General features: G+C 32.8%; 2 long non-coding RNA genes and 1 pseudogene across 2 annotated transcripts; 1 reads left to right on the top strand and 2 right to left on the bottom strand.

Annotated features, from left to right (window-relative positions):
• Positions 1–2,890: 2,890 nt before the first annotated feature.
• Positions 2,891–13,069, bottom strand: LOC148604017 (uncharacterized). Its single transcript, XR_015916252.1, has 3 exons — positions 12,983–13,069; positions 6,498–10,020; positions 2,891–4,500 (listed from the first exon to the last, which is right to left on the bottom strand). It is a non-coding gene; the product is annotated as an uncharacterized LOC148604017 (long non-coding RNA).
• On the bottom strand, positions 10,100–11,912 carry LOC148604018 (uncharacterized; annotated as a pseudogene).
• An 83-nt stretch (positions 13,070–13,152) lies between the features above and the next one.
• Positions 13,153–18,621, top strand: LOC148604016 (uncharacterized). The gene is made up of 3 exons (XR_015916251.1): positions 13,153–13,398; positions 16,447–16,556; positions 18,228–18,621. It is a non-coding gene; the product is annotated as an uncharacterized LOC148604016 (long non-coding RNA).
• The last annotated feature ends 513 nt before the right edge of the window (positions 18,622–19,134 follow it).

Below are 19,134 nucleotides of genomic sequence, written 5' to 3'. Positions count from 1 at the left end.
TGTACAGTAAATGTGATTTTGGATACGTCGTCCTAAATGTTTCCAAATTTTATTTAGATATACTAAGGCATTGATTTAGATAAAATGAATCTTCACCTGAGACCTCATTTGAAAACAGAAAGTAATTTATATGGTACAATCCATATATTAAAATAAATAAGAGCGCTTGTTTCTTCAAATATAGGTACAATAAGGGCATCCTATTTATAAATGATATAATAGCAATTGATACTGGACTATTTCTTTAACACATATTTCTAAATAAAACAAAAGGAACAAGTAAATGCCATTTTTTTAGATGTGTGATCTCAAAGGGTAGCTACTCCGCATTCTTGTAAACTTTTACCTTTAAACGATTATGCAAAGGTTGAAGCAGTTCTTTCAAAATAGCGTTTAGTCATGAAAACAAGATATTGCCACTGTGTAATATTTGCTCTAAACATGTACATAATATGTTGTTAAAAGATGAACAAAGTTGTTCCCTCAGCTGGAGAGAAGTTGGAAGAAATTTTCAATGTTAACTTGGACAGACAAACATAGGTAAAATTTTACAAATTGCTTTTCCAGTGCACAATTGAATGTCGTCGTCAATCTTTTCTGCACAAGGCATTGCAAAGAATAGCTGCACATAAGAATTTATTACAAAAGTTCGGATATGTCGCCAATAATAAGTGTGCAAAATGTAATTAAGTAGAAACGTTTAGGCATGAATACTTTGCATGTGTAAAATTAAAACCTTTATTTGACATTATTGAAAAATTGTGGATCAAAACTTTTGACCACATATTAAAATTATCAGTGGATACAGTTATATTTGGTATTATCATGCAAAACAACATGGAAGAGCAACCCCGGGAACCACGATGTCAGCTTTAATAAGGGTAACAACAAAGTTACGGAACACCAGTCCGAGTCATTAGAATGTAACCCAGGGACAACGAGCAGATATGGAAAACAGACACACACAGGAAAAGACAAAATAACCAAAGTAATACATATAAAGTAACATAGTAAATGAACACCTCGGAATCAGATAAAAAAAAAAACTGGGAGCATGGACCAGGTGCACCAGTAAGAAAAACGTCCTTTGAATGTTTAGAAAGAGTAATCAAGAGAATTAATTTTGTAGTGGAAATCAAAAGAAAATAATCCTAGGACAAAGGCAAAAACATGGAAAACAGACAAGCGCAACACAGAATATTGAGTTACTAGAATAATACATACAAAGTAACAAAAGCAAATTAGCAACTCATTAGAGAATGAACCAGTTGCACTGGTAAGGTAAGCGTCTTTTGCTGTTCTAGAAACACCCGCCGAGTTGCTAATAGAAAGTAAAATCCGGGGTAAACGAAAGAGGAAAGAAAACTATGACACAATGAACAAATCTGTTTTCATGGTGCAGATGGATACACCATGACGATCTACGAGTTCATCATGCCGACCATAAAACTTCTGTAGTGATGACTTCAATCTTGTAGCAACATAACCCTGTTCCAGAAGTATTATTGTAAGAGTCCTAGAGGATAGAAAAAGTCTGCGTAGTTAAGGCAAGCTCTTGCATAACGTACACTACTTGTATAGGAAAAACGTTCCATTCTATGGTATATGGGGATTGGGAATGGGAAATGGGTGGGCTTATGGAGGGTGATTGGGATGATGTATAGGTGAATGAGGATTTTTGATGGAGAGAATGGGGAAAATATTTTTAAACAGTTTATTGATATGAAAATATTTATTGATTTAGCAAAAAAATAAAACCTTAAATGTTGCAGAATTTTAAACATGTACAATTTGATCTTGTTAATATTCGATAAGAAAGATGCAATGGGGTATATATGGGAGATGGTTTTTGAATGTAGAATGGAAATAGAGCAAATGTTGCCTCATCGTTGCAGTGTAAACTGTGAACAAGTCAACCAATATCCAACGTTGCTCCATCATTGGAGAGAAAAGTTGAGCAAGTCAGCCAATATTCAACGTTGCTTTACCGATGCAATTTCAACGTTGCACAAGTCAACCAATATCCAACTCTGCTTCACCGTTGTAATTTTAATGTTACAGTTCAACCTTCAGTCAACGTTTGTATTGCGCTAGAATTCTAACAAATAGGCTTCTGGAACAGGGTTATGTTGCTACAAGATTGAAGTCATCACTACATAAGTTAAATTTTATGAGCAACTCGGCGGTGTGTTTAGAAAAGCAGAGGACGGTTACTCTTATGCAAATGGTCCATGTTCCCAGTTTTAGTGGAGTCCGAGTTGCTCATTTGCTTTTGTTGCTTTGTGTGTATGATTTTAGTTTCTTTGTTATGTATGTCTGTCTTCCATGTCTGGTCTTTATCACCGGATCGCATCCTTCTGATTACTGCTATAACTTTGGTTCCCTTGAGTACTCTTTCAACGCCCACATTTTAGCTTTGAAGTACATAACTGTATTTCAACGTTTAAAATAGGATGTTCTACGCAGTAACCTTACTTTAACCTGTGTTCCACGTTTAAACCACTGGGCTGTTGCTAAAAAAGTGTCAATTTGGATATTAGTCCGTGTACAGAAAACAAGTTCAACAGAGACGGACCAACTGTAAAATGTATACGCCATATGTTGGAGATGCGCGTACATTGCGATTCAGAAAGAGGAAGTTTACAATTGGGAAGTCTAAATGATAAAGTTTGTTATAAAATTTCAATTTCAAAAGTTAATTTCTAGGTATGAAACAGAAAAAAATGCATCTGTTGTTATTATAATTTCAAGTTCGTTTGGATAGATTGGATGTTGGAATTATTTGAAAAAAGATTATTCAGAGATAATACATCATCTACATAAAGGACACTGTAGTCAAAGGACTTGGCTATTCGCCACTTTTTTTTTCTGTCATTGTCTTTGTAAATAGTTTACCCTCGACCTTATATTTGATATCATATATTTTTAAGTTTCATGTAAAAAAAATGGTGAACATGATCATGATAAAGAACAACTATATATAGGCAAAAAAAAAAAATTTCAAGTGTGGCACATAAAATCCTGTATTTAAAAAGTATTGTTCATCAAGTTTCTAGTTAGGACTATTACATCTAGAGGTTCTCATAATGCAACGGGTTGTATAAAAGAAATTGTAATGTAGTGTTTGATTAGTTTTGTTAGACATATATTCTATTCTTTGGAAACCATTTAATTTACAAATTTACAGTTACATAAAAAAGTCGTTGTACATCTTAAAAATCATTCAAACATTAATAATGCTTTGGGAATAAAACACGAACATATGAGATTGTATAATATTAATATATTGTGTAGTTTTCAGATAACTATTCATAAATCGATTATGTTCATTTCGTTCAAATATCATAAAAGAGGAATTATGACATGTGTAATTAATGCTTTAATCTGTATATTTTTCAACGGGATAATTTATAAAAGACCACCACACACAGTATATACTTTCCCTATAGTCTTTAGTGAGCTTTTGCTTTTCCTTACCAGTTGATGTTTTTTGCACTTTTACCTCCTTTGACCAAATCCCAATGTTCATAGTATTTTCAATATTTTAGCCTTTTCGATAAAGTTTTCCTTGATATTCATTTTACCTTTTTTACCAGGTTTATATATAAAACAGACTTCTCAATCGATGTGGTGTTCTTTATGTCAAATGTGTTGAAAAGGTGCGATGCAATAAATCTCAGATTTTTTAAAAAAATTATTTAATGATTGAACAATTCTTTGAAGGAGAAACTGAGGTAAAAGAACATGACAAACCCCAATTCTAATTCATCACACCCAAAACATTGGAAATGAGCTTTAAGAGTTATATATATTATGTGTCACAAAGTGTAAGTTAAATGAAAAATCAAGTAGTAAGAAGGAGCTTGGAAAAGTTTCATCAAGCATAAAAACAAGTAATTCCCTGAAAGATGAAGATGGAAATATATGTATAATTAGTAATGAAACTAATATTCTAAATGCAAAAAAAACAAAAAAAAACTATAAAACTCTTACCAGTAATACAAGTCGAGAAAGAAAGATCCTAAAGTAAATCATACCATAAAAGATATGAATACAAACAAAAACGAATGGGAAAATGAGCATTTAAAATTGTATGGATTGTGTTTTATTGCCAGCAACAGCAACTATAAATGTGAGCCCACATTTTTGGTCTTGCGGTTTTCCTCTGGGATAAAGAGTATTGAAGAGAAAACTGTCAATCCCTACCGTAGAGACATATTTTTTCACTGTGTATGTAAGATGCACTCCTATAATCCAGTCTGCGTTAAAAATCGCCCCCTGTGAATATCAAATGACTCTTTCATGTCAAAGTCTGGATATAATATCACTCACGAGCTTCCATACTCCAGTCGTCTTATACAATCACATCCAGAGTATGTAATATATATTTTATTACAGTCTACGTATAAAACCCCTTCTGTCTATTCACAAAAAAACACCTCTATACTCCATTTTATTTACGAAGTTATTTTCTGTGTATTATGTATGCTATATTTCAGCCTGCATATAAAATTAAACCCTGATCAGTCTTGATGTATATGTAAGCTTCAGTCTGGATATTAAAACAATGCATGTGTATTATCAATGCAATTTCTGCTTTTCTGCTTATTAAAAATCTTTATAGGTAGCATATGTGCATTTTTATACTGCTGACATTATACTTAAAATTATCAAAAGTATACATGCATTAACTTAATATATATTCTTACACTCAAGTATAATGTTAACATTAAAAACGACAGTTAGTTGTCGATTTCTCATGTAATTTGACAGAAACGCACCTGATGTTATGTCATCAAATTATACCAAACGTCATTCAAGACAAATACATCATTCAGATTCAACACCAACTTAGGCGTTGTAACGATTCATGAATACCTAATCAACCTTTGTCCATTAAATGGAATGAATTATTAACATTGAAATCAAATAAAATTGACCAGATTTTGTCCAAATGTTGACACATTTGACCTAAAAATTAAAATAAATGACATCAAATTGTGAATGTCATACCATTGAAATTATACAGGCATTCATTATGAGATAAATACTGACACTCGAGTATAATTTTGAAAGTAAAATTGACATCCCATTGTTTAATGTATTAAGATTTTGCAGATATGTTAAAAATGTTTTGCATTTAAAATGTACACAATATTAAACAGGTCAGATATTCTGTTAAAATTAACATCTAATCAGGTAGTATTATCATTAATAAATAACGAAATTTGAGGTTTTTAGACATTCTTCGCCGCTGAAATTAAGTTCCTATTTATTCTGTAATAGAAAAGAAACATAAATATTGTAAGCATATAGCATTGGCTACATTTTCTTAAAAACTGAACACATTTGAACCATAAATGAAATTTGATATCAACTTATTATTTGGCATTTAAAATTGAAATTTTACATGCATTCAATAGGAAATAAACTCTGACACTCATGAATCATTTTGACATTAAAATTGACATTTCGTTGTTAAATGAATAAACATTTGATAGAAGCGATTCAAAATGCTCCATGCATTGAATGGGGGAGGCAAATTTTGTTTAGTAGTTGATTAAACATTTTTCCGTAAATTGAAATTGGAAGGGGGGTGGGGGGGGGCGGTCAATCATATTTGTTCAATGTAAGTATAAATTTTGCCGGCCCACCATTTAAGATAAATAATACATGGTCCCTAAGCCTAAAGAACATTAGATTTGATGTCTTGAAGTGTATCTCTCACTCCATTTTTATCAGGACCGAAGAACAATTAAAGTGCTGGCATACATGTTTAATTGTAAAAGCATCATGTTGTGCTCATCGATTCCTGTTAACTTTCCGTTATGTATGATATTACTTCAGTAAAATTTAGTTGATTTTTCATTTTTAATTATTCCTTTTATCACTTTTTTTAATATTTCATGTAGTTAGGAACATATAGAGAGGGGCGGGATTGAAGGGTCACTAAGTGTTTGACATTTTTGTAAGTAGAATTAGTAGAACAAAACATGAAGGGTATATTATGTTTGAATGGGAACAGGTAGGGTAGGCCAATTAGAATCACACATCTCCTTTAGTTTGGCTTTGCATACATAGGGACATGGGATCGATCTATACATAAAAAAACAACCTAATTATTATATTGATTTTGATTTTTTATTAGACCCTTTGTGAAATTTAAGATTTGAACACCCCTAACCTGACATACACATTATCATAGACGCATTGTCACTTGCATAATGACATAATTTTTTTTTTTTTTTTTTTTTTTTTTTTTTTTCTTTTTTTTTTTTTGTTGTAAAATAAATCTCACAAATATCTTATAAACTAATTGACTTTTCTGCATGTGTCACTCATGATTATGGTATATATCATTAACGGAACAAATCTCACAAGGCCAAATAAACATTTTTTTAACAATGGAATACCTTTCTTACTTAATTTAACCGTTTTTTTTTTCTAATCGATATCATCGAAATTAAGCTACATGTAACTTAATGAATAAACACTACCTGCAAATTAATCAACTTTCATGTTCGTATTTACTGGAAGTCGAATAGGCCTTTGTAGTCTAGGGAAACGATATCGCAGAAAATCTCAGCACAAATATACTGAAAGTTGAAAATGAAAGTGTGAACCGAATCTATGAGTCTCCTTCTTTCATTCATTTGCTTTATATATCTTTCAGTCTTTATTTATTTCATTTATTTTCCAGTACCAGACTATCTGAAAATCGAGTATTGATGACATTGAAGCAGTATTGCTTATGAAGAAATTAATTTAACGCTTGATATAAACTTGCAACTATGTGTTCCAATCTTTAAGATGTTTTATTTTTTTTCCTTAAAGATTTAAAATCTCTAACAAAGGAAAACAAATTGAGAAGTCAAACTTTTAAACACATAATTGTATCTATTCAGCTTCATTTCACAAATTTTAAAATACTTCCGGAAATTGTATTTCATGTAAGAGTAATCAAGGGAACCAAGGTTATAGCGGTAATCAAAAGAATGTAATCCAGGGACAAAGACCACACATGGAAAACAGACATACACAACAAAGAACCTAAAGTACCTAAAATCATACATACAAAGTAACAAAAGTAAATGAGCAACTCGGACTCCACTAAAAACTTGGAACATGGACCAGGTCCACCGGTAGGGTAAGCGTCCTCTGCTTTTCTAGAAACACCCGCCGAGTTGCTCATAAAAAGTCAAGTCCGGGGTAGACAAACGAGGAAAGGTGAACTATGGCCCGTTGAATAAATCAGTTTTCATGGTGCAGATGGATACATCATAACGATCCACGAATTCATGATGACCACCATAGTTCTAGCGCGATACAAGAAGTCTACGTAGTTTCGGCAAACTCTGGCATAACGTATGAGTTGTGATATGAACACTCCATACGCAGGAGTCGAAGGAATGTTGCCACACAGATGAAAGGAAAGTTTACAATTCTGAATGAAAAATCATCACGTTTGTCGTAACGTTTGGTCAATAGTTTTCCCTCACCATCGATTTCTAATTGTAGGTCAAGATATGAGGCTAACTTCACAGTGTCTGTGGTATCCTTTATCTCAAGTTCCTTTCGGTAGATGCGATGTATCAAATCCCCGAAATTGGGATTGTTTTAAGATAATACGTCATCTATATAGCTGAAACTGAGATTGAAGGATCTAGCAAAATGATATTCTTTCTTTTTGATCAAATCAGCTACAAAGTCAGCCTCATCAGAGTGAAGAAATAGGTCAGCAAGTAAAGGAGCACAATTTGTTTCCATTGGAATGCCGACCGTTTTATGAAAAACACGTCCACCACACTGGACAAATATGTTGTCGATTAAAAATTCCAGCATTTTGTAAACATCTTCCTCTGTATAGTTGGAAGATGATTTGGAATTATTTCTTACAAAATATGATGAATCTCTACCAAAAACTATATATTTGTATCTAGGTGTACCATCTTTTTTTTGAAAAACAACGATGTATAATATTTTAAGTCGGGATTTTGACTGAGTATGGGGAATAGAAGTATACAGTGTTGAAAAATCATAGGTTTTAATGCTATTATATTCAGATATTAATCTAGAATTGTTTCAGGATCCACATTGAATTAATACCACTACGGGAGTAACAAGTGTTGTGGTTGGACTGCAGACTCTCTTTGACAGTTGTGAGTATAGAAGTTAAAAGTTTTGAAAGAGGTTTGGTGGTACATTTTGCAGATCCAGCTATGAAACGTTGTTTGTATGGATTCTTGTGAAGTTTAGGAAACCAGTACATACACGGTATATCACAGTGATCGTCCTTGGAAGAGAGACCAAAAGAGGATAGCACAGACTTATGGTGTTCCACAATCTCTTCTTTGGAGAGAAAGGTAGCAGTAGAGGTCGTATCACTGCTATTATTTTCTACGTCTACTTCTGATAATAAACATTGGATATAAAACGTTTTGCTGGTACGACAACATATTTGTCATTTACAGTAGACAATGTTTTTGCTACATCGGGGTCTTAGAAAACTGATGTAGCCTTGGCACTCATTGACCTTCTTAAAACTTTCATTCGTTTCAAAATTAAAGACGGCCTTTAACCACTCTGACAGAGAATCAATGTCTTCTTGTTCTCGTTCTATCCATTTTCTTGCATAGTCCTCGACGGCGTCCATAAGAACTTTAAAGTTGTAATTCCAATTTTTGGAGCGTGGTTCACGGTACTTGGGACCTTTAGAAAGGATATTACGTAGAGATTCGTTTACGATAATGGTTAAATCTACCGTAACGACGTGACCAGAAGGACCATACTTGAATGGAGGGGTTTTTCGAGAACAGTCAGGTGGTTTAGCCTTGAAGTCCTCAATCTCGAGGTTCTGCAATAGCCTTTTTATAATTGAAAATAATTGATGCAATGGGAGAAGTATAGGAATATGAAATTATTGGTATGGATTTGTCTTTGAAATATGGGGAAATTTTGTTGGTAACGTTTTTGTAAAACATAAAATCATGTAAAATCTTTTTGGATTAATTCTTAACTCAAAAGTCCTGACTAGAAACAACACACTAACCTTAATAAATAAACTTATAATAAAAAAAAAACGAAAAAAAGTGATGATTTTGTATTTCCTATTGTCAACTATCCGTTTTTAGATGATGACGTCCTCTTGTCACCATAATAAGGTGTTTATATATCAAACTTGGTTCGATTTGCTCGTATTTGTAACAATGTTTTGGATTTTCACGACAAAAATCTTTATATAACAGAATTACTGCTACATCAAAGTTTTCGATATCATAACCTCGTAAAAATAAATGTTTCAACCGATTCAAGGAACTCAATCTCAAATACAGATGTACTTGTAAAGGATTAATACGTGCGAGTATCTCTCATCCTTTAATATTACAAAAAGCACGAATAATTTAACTGAACCGTTGAATATGCTCATTCGTATGGGATAGAGTTATGATATTGTTGTCAAATCATTAAGGATATCATTTTGTTTGGTTTAAACATTGATTCATTAATAATGTCTTTACATAGAGACTTAAAACACTATTTTTAAGCAGTTTTTGGACATGAAATGTTCGTATTGTATGACTTATGATGAACCGTAATTCTCAACCCCGCAAGGGAAGAATTTGGATTGATTTGGCATAGGATGGGGATTTTTTGTAGGTTTAAACTGGTCTGGAGCTGGCATGTCCTTTTACTGCTAGTAGTCCGTAGTTTGTACATTTGTGTAATTTATATTCATTTTCTTTATTTTCATTGTATTAAGGGACGCCGACCTTTTTGAACTGATTTTTATGTGTGTTTAATGGTATAATACCTTTTTCCCCATAATATTCAGATTTTAAAGGGGGTAGTGTTGATCACACCAAATAACTTAATCCCTGCCGCCTAACAGCAAGGTGAAACAAGGTAAAACACATTCATGCAAACTTACCTTCAAAATCAACAAAAGCATTTTATACACCTTGTGATTGTTTAATGGTATTGTGCTGTAATGTCCAAATACACTTGTTTTAGGCCCATTGACTGAAAATAACACATTAAGATTTCACAATTTTACAGTATTCAGAATGCTAAAAACACCTCTTTTTGAATACCTTTAAACAGGTATTCAAGGGAAAAAAGATCACAGTGGAAATCAGTTGAAAATAGACACACTCAACAGAGAACGTGACATAATCCCATATTTTAGTTTCCGTTATATAAATGGTGTAAAATATTTGGAAAATCCCATTTTCAAGGTTCCTTACGTTGATGTACCTTAAAGAACTTAACATTACAGTTACAAGCACATTGCTTCTGTAGTGATGAATTCAATCTTGTAGCAACATAACCCTTTGCCAGAAGCCTAACTGTAAGAAGTCTAGCGTAGTTATGAGAACCTCTGGCTTGATTTGTTATATGAAAATTCCATACGCAGGTGTTGAAGGGATGTTGTCACAGATAAAAGGAAAGTTGACACTAATGAATGAAAAGTCATCACGTTTGTCGAGAAGATATTAGTCTTGGTCGTACACATTTAATGTTAAATATGTAAATCAACAATGTTAATACTGGTTTATTGTGTTACAAACTCAAATGTTTTTACCCATACTCTTATGAACTGTAAATCCTCTTCTTCTAAATAAAGCCTTTCATACAAATCATCATATAGACTAATTAAGTCTTGGTAATCATTGGTAGCTAAAACTTCTACCAATTTACCACTTTGCTCGTATAAAGGAGTTTCTGCATGAAAATCCCCCATAATACTGTGAGTAGTTCTATTGTGAAAGACATAGGGAGGCGAAAAAGCAACTCTTAAACCAATCTTATTAAAAAAATATTCAGCGATATAGCTTCGCCAAATGTCTGTTACCCTTCCAGTCACACTTACTGGGAGAGCCATATATTTAAAAGCACTGGGAAACCATAAGGTAGCTTGTGCATTAAACGGTGTGTATGTATATCGAGGAAGCACAAACAATTTGTCAACGCCGGGCTTAGCTGTGAAATTAAACGGATCTTACGTTAAACGATAAATAGCGTTTACATTTGACTCCTCATTGGGTAATGATTGAATTATCGCTAAGTTTATCATAGTACACTCTACACAGGCACCTGGAAGAACGTTTGATTTTTTAAATTAAATCCAAAGGAAATCCTCTAGGCCGGACACGAATATTGTATTATCAGCACATGTCTACCCATCTGCTCACATGCGGGCAAGAAGTCTCGCATTTTACCATACTCTTGTTTGCTACCATTTGAATCATTTGTATTCTCTCGTTGTCACTGTGGAAATCAAGTTTATTGTATTCCATAATCCAGTTACGGAGAGACGTTGTACCATGCCTGTCTTCTTTTAGTGTATCGTCACCACATTCAGATGAATCACAAAATTCGTGACTTGCCACCCATTTGATCAAATTTTTTCCTACAGCTAGAAACATTTCATCAATGCTTGAAGGGCCAATAATATCTTGTTTTCCGTGCCGCCAACCATAGTAGAGATTAGGAGATATCAGCCTTTCCAGCTTATTGAATACTTGAGGTACACAAATAAATACGTCATCATCGATCCGTATTCCTAGATCAGCATCCGGAAAGGTTTGGTGTATGTACTTAAGTAAAGCATACATTGTTTTGCCAAACGTTTTAGCGTACCCATGTTCTGGTACATTGAGATACACTATATCTTGATAAAGAGTGCTCTCGTCGTAGGTGTCCGTAGTATTTTTATCTAAGAAAAACTTGTAGATGATTCGGAATGGCAATTTGCGCTTTAATTGCTTTATTGTTTTTATCCATGTTTTTCTAAGAATATCTCTTCTTTCGCGGTACTCATCATTACTTAATACCCCTAGTACAACTATTGGTCGATGGTCGGAGGTTGAACTTCCAACGGATTCCCGATGAAGCATGTTACTGTCATTACAAATATTGGGTTTCTGATAGTTAAAGACGACAGTTTAAGAGTAATTACCATCAGTAGACATACACCTGATACAACGACAACCGCCTTTGAGGAAGGTAAATATATTTTTTTTATTTTCGGTTGATCATAACTATGTCATACACATACACGTTTTGATATCAGATGATGTCTTCCGTTGTATGTTGTTTTTTTTTTTTTTTTCTATTAAAGAAAATAAATAAATGATATTCGTTAACAAATCAACATTTCTATCGATAACTACGTTTGTTTTTTTGATTGCTTTATTTTTTAACATCGAAGGTTTGAGCACACAACAAAGTGTGAATCTTAATTCAAGTATCAAACAGTGTATCGTTATTTATATTTATTTATACAAGGAAAACTTGCAGAAAAAATGCAATATCAGTTTAATCAAGCACTTGTTTAGGTACCGGATACATTTCTATTCAACATAAATTGCATAATATGTCATTTAAACTATCCAAAACGTTAAAAATACTATATAAAATGCCTTGTTCTTTCCTTTAGATAGTATTTGATATATGTAAATGCTACGTAAAAGAATTCAAATTGTTATGAAATATGTTCTTGAATATTTGGTTAACTTAACATGATTTCTTTTAAAAGTGTAGTCACTAAGTACACAACTAAGAAATGGGCTTGCATCAAAACTGAAAGGGGTATTTTTTACACAGCACACAATATAGCGACTGTAGGTTGGTTATTGAAACGATACTAAATGTCTCTGTGCTTATCGGATGTACTAGATTTTGGTATATCATATCATCTGAGACATATACGCATAAAACTATTGTTTTAATAATTTTGATTAAACGTGCATACAAACATTTTATTTTATTTTTTTTAAATATCTTTTGTGCAATGTAAAACTGTTTCTAGTGTTTGATGTAGTTTTTGTTCAGAAAACCGAATTATAATCAGTTAAAAAAATATGCTTTATACATGTTATAAGACACGTTGCTTTCTTTTCATTTACTTCTTTGTTTGTTTTTTTTTTATAACATTTGGTATTTGTAAACAACATTTAACTCAGATGCAAAATATGATTACCATTAATATTGTTTTGTTATGATCATACATCTTAATGATTCTACATGCAATATCCTATTCACAAAATTCAATTCAGTTAGTTGTCTTCGTAAGCTTTAATATACCGTATTTTATCGTAATTTATCATATGATCACATGAAAAATTACTCATTCATGCATTTGATGAAGATCAATACAAAACAAAATTTTACATAAACATTTGAAATGCGTCGACAAAGAGGACAGATGAGACGGTTATGGCAGCAACCATGAGTATCTCGGAGAAAACAATTTGGATTCTATGATCAACTATTAGTGGAGCTAAGACAAGAGGAACAGACAAGTTTTAAGAATTTCATGCAAATGCCCGTTTAAATGTACGATGAAATTCTTCAGAGAATGCAGCATCGTATTTTTAAGCAATAAACATGGTTCCGGTAAGACATTTATATCATAACTGTCGGTCATATTTATGCATGCAATTTTTCTTATTTTTAATGTCTATGGATTAGATTATTTTAGACTGTTTGTTTACCATTGACGGGATGTGTATCTGCTTATAAATATATTCAAATTTATGGTCCACTCTACTAGCTGTCCAATAGACAGGTGAATTAACCGTTGTCATTCCATATTTAGCTAGCCAGGTATTATACAGTACTGTATTGATTGATACACCTGACAGTTACAATACAATTACCTGAAACAAATTGTTTGTATAGAACTGGAAGAAATACATGTACATGTAGAGTAAACTTTCTGCGATAAATCTATTTTTGGTAACAAAGACATCTAATATGATTAGTAAAACAAACCATCGTTGTATGTCTTATCTGAGATTAACAACTTGAGCACTACTAAGTAATAGCGAAGAAATTGAAAAAAATAAATTTGGAAAACAATTATTAAGCCGATCCGCATAACGAACTAAAATCATAATTCAGCTATCAATTATTATTATTATTGTTATTATTATTATTATCATCATTATTATAATTATTATCCCCTTTTATCAATTCAATTGTCACAAGGTTAAAGAACATGTATATAAGATAATTTACATGTAGTGTAGATGTTATGCATTGTTTTGCTCGTGTTAAGATTTTGCTACCTACTGTATCTATGTTTCGAAAAGTAATATGTATAAAATGTAGGCTGTGAACATTTCACATGATCACAAAAATTGCAACAGTTCCTTATTAATGTTTTTGCTCACAGTAACAACAGTTTGGAAGTAAAAGTAATATTTTACAGTAACTTACTACTTAAAAGCATTTTTTTTTTCTACAAAAATATTTATCAAACCCAAAAGTAACATGATCACTTCACTGAACAGAAAAAAACATGCCTTTGTACATATTTCTTTTCAATATTTTTACTTCTTTCTCTCTCCTCCTTATCTGACCTGTATGGTGTTTATGAAAAAGCCTATCACTGTTCGTTTACAATTCAGAAATATGGCGATCCCTGATCAATGTCACTACTTTTGAACTGAAAGGGGATGGCTAGTGACCTTGTGACCTACAGGATTGCCATAGGTCTGTTTCATTGTAGAGTAAAAAAAGACCCCCAATCCCTTCGTCAATTCAGTTTTTTAGAACTTATCAAAATTAACTTACATTGTACAGTTGTTATTATAGCTTTGACTTTGCTACAGTCAGGGTTCCCAAAAATTGACATCGTTTTCCAGCTGTTAGTACTCCACTTCATTTTAATTGTTGGTAATGTGAAACAAAATCCAGGTCCTTCAACCGACGCAAGTAGTTCTGGCGATAAGTGTATTTATAAATGTAATATAAATATCCGTAGTATCAGAAATAAACTTGAATTCCTAAATGACTTCTTTGAGGAGTTCGACGTATTAACGATTACTGAAACACATTTAAATCCAGCAATAAAAGACACTGATATCCAACTCGATTCATTCAGTTCAAATATAGTACGTAAAGATAGGAACACGTTTGGGGGACGTCTTCTCGTTTAAGTTAAAGATCACGTGGGCATCGATCGTGTACCCGAATTAGAAAATCAGACTGATGAAACACTCTGGGTAAAAATCAGGACAAAAGGCCAGATATTACTTATTTGTAATACATATCGACCAGAATGGACGGACGATTTTGACTGGACACGGTCAAATTACTCATAAAGTATTGCGGTTGTCGGAGACCTAAACTCAGACTTATTCCAAATGAATAATAATAAACTGCTTGACACTATCAATCTTTTCAATTTAATAAATGTAATAAGAAAGCCAACAAGGATTACTGATTATAGTAGGACTCTTCTAGATCCGATAATTTTAAACGACTCTCTCAAATGTATATACTCAGATGTACTAGAAATCCCCCGAGTAATAAGTGATCATGATGCATCTGTCACTTTTCTTGAATGTCCTAAAACGGAACCAACATCGTATAAACGTGAAATATGGGTCTGTTGTCAGAGTGAAATTTAATGCTAAACAAGACGACGTTGACTCGGCAACACTTCTTCCTGACAGCATAGATGTTGATGGCGCATGTGACATTTTTACCGATATTTTTTTACAAATTGCGCAAGACTCCATACCCACTAAATATGTAACTATTAGAACAAACGATAAACCATGGTTTAATAGTGAGCTATGACGAGAAATAAAGAAAAGAGACCAATTACTACGGAAACGCTCCCTCATTACAAAACAGACAATGATATTACAAAGTACAAACAGCAGAGAAAGAAAGTCAATAATATGAAGAAAAGCGCAAAAGAAAAAAATCGAGCAAAACTTAAATAATATTATACTTGATAATGCCGGCAATCCAAAAACATATTGGAAACTAATGAAGATGTTAATTAAATCTTCCAAAGGGAAAAGTCAAATGCCCCCACTACAAAACATCATAAATGATCCACGGTTTGGAGATTTTGCCTTTGATGACGATGACAAATCAAATCTTCTTAATGAATATTTTTCAAATATGTCACGCGTAGATGACACTAATATTTCTCTTCCAGAATTTTGTGTTAGGACAGAAAACTTTTTTATCTGAAATTGATATTGAAACAAATGAGATCATCGATATTATCAAGGTAATTGAGCCAAATAAAGCATCTGGTCCAGATATCATTAGTCATAAAATCCCTCGAAAAAATAGCTATTCCTCTAAAAGTAATATTTAATAAGTCATTGCAACAATGTAAATTTCCTTTTCAGTGAAAGATGGGAAATGTTTTTGCTGTAATTAAGAAGGGGGACCAGTCATTGCCCTCAAACTATAGGCCGATTTCGTTGATAAGCTGTGTAGGAAAGGTTATGGAAAGAATTATTTTCAAACATGTATATAATCATTTGTACAATAATAACTTAATTTATAAATACCAGTCAGGCTTCCTTCTAAAATATTCCACAGTTCACCAGTTATTAGAAATGTACAATTGCATATTGAATTCATTTGAAAATAGAGAAATACATTGTTTTGTTTTCTGTGATTTTTCAAAAGCTTTTGACAAAGTATGGCATGAAGGATTACTACTTAAACAGAAAGCCTATGGGATAAAGAGCTCATTATTCAACTCGTTCAAACGTTACCTCTCTGAAAGAAACCAAAAGGTATTAATAAACCAATCTTCGTCTTCCACCTGTAATATTCAGGCGGGTGTTCCCCAAGAATCTGTACTTGGACCTTTGCTCTTTGTAATATATATCAACAATATAGCAGATACACTTTTTTCACTGTGTACATTATTTGTCGATGACACTTCCTTCATTTTTTCCAGTCTAAATCATGAACAATTTAAACCTGTAATTGATCAAGATCTGGCAAAGCTGGATGAATGGTCCAAGTAATGGCAACATGTCCTTCAATCCTGATAAAACAGAAATTATGATATTTTCCAATAATGCATTACCTACTCTCAATTTTGGATTAAATGGAAAAAAAAATATTTCCATTATAAACACCCATAATCACTTGGGTGGTACCTTTTCTAATGATGCAAAATGGCAGAAGCACATTGACAATACAATAGTAAGCATATCCAAACATTTAATTGTGCTACGCAAATTAAATCATCAATTAGGTAGGAAAACCTTAGAAAAGTTGTATCTGATTTTATTAGACCTATTTTTGAATATGTAACTGAAGTTGCTGAAGTAACTGTGGTGTTGGTAATTCTAATAAATTGGAACAATTACAATGAGAATGTGCAAGAATAGTAACTGGTTTGCCAATTTTTACAAAAAAAAGAATTAGTCTATCAAGAAGTTGGGTGGGATACATTAGCAGAAAGAAGAAAGAAAAGGAGACTACAAATGCTTTTTAATATGGAAAATAATAACGCTCCTAACTATCTTTGTAATCTTGTACCTCCTAATATACAAAGTACAACAACGTACCCCCTGTGGAAGATATCATTGTACATTTTTGTAGATTCTTCAACTATGGATTCATTCATACCTGCAACAATTAAAGAATGGAATACTCTTGACCTCTCTATACGCCACTCAAAATCAATTGGACACTTTAAAATGACATTTAAAAGAAGAACTGTCAAAACTGAAATTTCAGAATACTTCTCATTTGGTCCAAGAAAACTTAATATTATACTTACACAATTAAGATGTTCTGCCTTATTTTTAAACAATGATTTATGTAAAGCTAACATTATCTCAGATCCGGCTTGTCGCTGTGGATATTCAATTGAAAATGCCCAACACTATTTTTTGAATGTCCATTGTACAGGGAATACAGGGAATTACTTATCAATGATCTCATTTGGCTACCTAACAAAATCCCATCTGATATTGATTTATTAGTTTCTGGAAATCAAGAGTTATCTTTAGCTGAAAACAAGAGTGTGTTTAGTTACGTTTTCGCTTTCATAAAGCGGTCTAAAAGATTCATAATAGTCTAATGTAGTACTAGCGAATATGTCTTAAATGGGCTATACTTATCAACACCGTCAAATCTGTACAAATAATTTCTTCTCCTTTGTAGCTAACTTCTCAGAAGAACTTTGTTATATGTTTAATGATATAACCAATTACTCGCATGTTCATATGTACACATGTTTCATTGTTAATATCGTATTGCGGAAAGGACTTCATACGTATGATTTACTTGTGTCCGATCCATTTTGTTTTGAACAAATAAAATATGTTTAAACCAAACTGTCTGTCTAGGGATATGCAAGTACATGTATTGAATTTGAACAGCAAAAATGTTCATTAATATTGTCCATTAAAAGGTGTCATGTAATATGAAAATGATAATACGTGTAGAATACATCAACAGGGCTCTTATACCAGGAGATTGGAGAGAGAGACCGAATCTACAGGATACTCAAAATGCAACCGCTGCTAATATTGACATTAAGAAGAGACAATGCAGAGGAACCTGATCAATCACCGGGTTAACTCGCCCTCTGGGTCAGCTGCTTTATAAGACAAAATTATATGGTACATTTGATTGTACTATTGTTATCTAGCTGTGGAAATGACTTGAGCCGACTCAGTGGTTCGCAATAACAACTAACATTTTAAGATGGTGCCATGTTTTTCTTTTATTAGCATATACTTTAACAACTTACAATTCTTGAGGCATGCATGTGAAATAAAGATAATGATTTTAATATAAATTTACTAAATCTACAAAACAATACAAGCATGTCTTACATTCATGACAGTTAAAGATCTTACCCAGTTATCAATATCAAAGTTATCTTCAAAAAAAAAAAACAAGTGTAAGGGATGTATGTCTCTAGGTTGATTTTGTGGTGGCGACAGTCCGAGTAAATCTGGTCTGAACGGGCTTCCTGTATTCACGGACCTGATAATGAATAGATCAAATCTCAGGTACGCCCAAAGCACGCCAAAGCGTTTCAGGTACATGTACGTTCGAGACGCGTCACATACGTTCTGAGCTCTTTTATCTTGTTGAAGTATATTCCAATTAGAAACGCTGGCGCCCAACAAAACGCCTATATGCGCTTAGTGTGGATTTTCAATACACTACAACGATGATTGACAAGTTGAATGCGTCCAAAATTATCAGCAATTTTTCAGCGCGTTTGATTTTTTTCGCGTTCTATACGCAGTAATACACCAATGTGTGACGCCGGCATAAAAACGATTTCATTGTGTGAAATGACTGAGGGTACAGAAAAAAACATGAAACGTTTTAGTGTGA

Source organism: Perna viridis, chromosome 11 (assembly GCF_037379345.1).
Source record: "Perna viridis isolate PV_CMFRI_1.1 ecotype Kerala chromosome 11, ASM3737934v1, whole genome shotgun sequence".
Lineage (NCBI taxonomy): Eukaryota > Metazoa > Mollusca > Bivalvia > Mytilida > Mytilidae > Perna > Perna viridis.
Note: the sequence above shows the minus strand (reverse complement) of the source record. Positions and strands in the feature narration are given on the sequence as shown.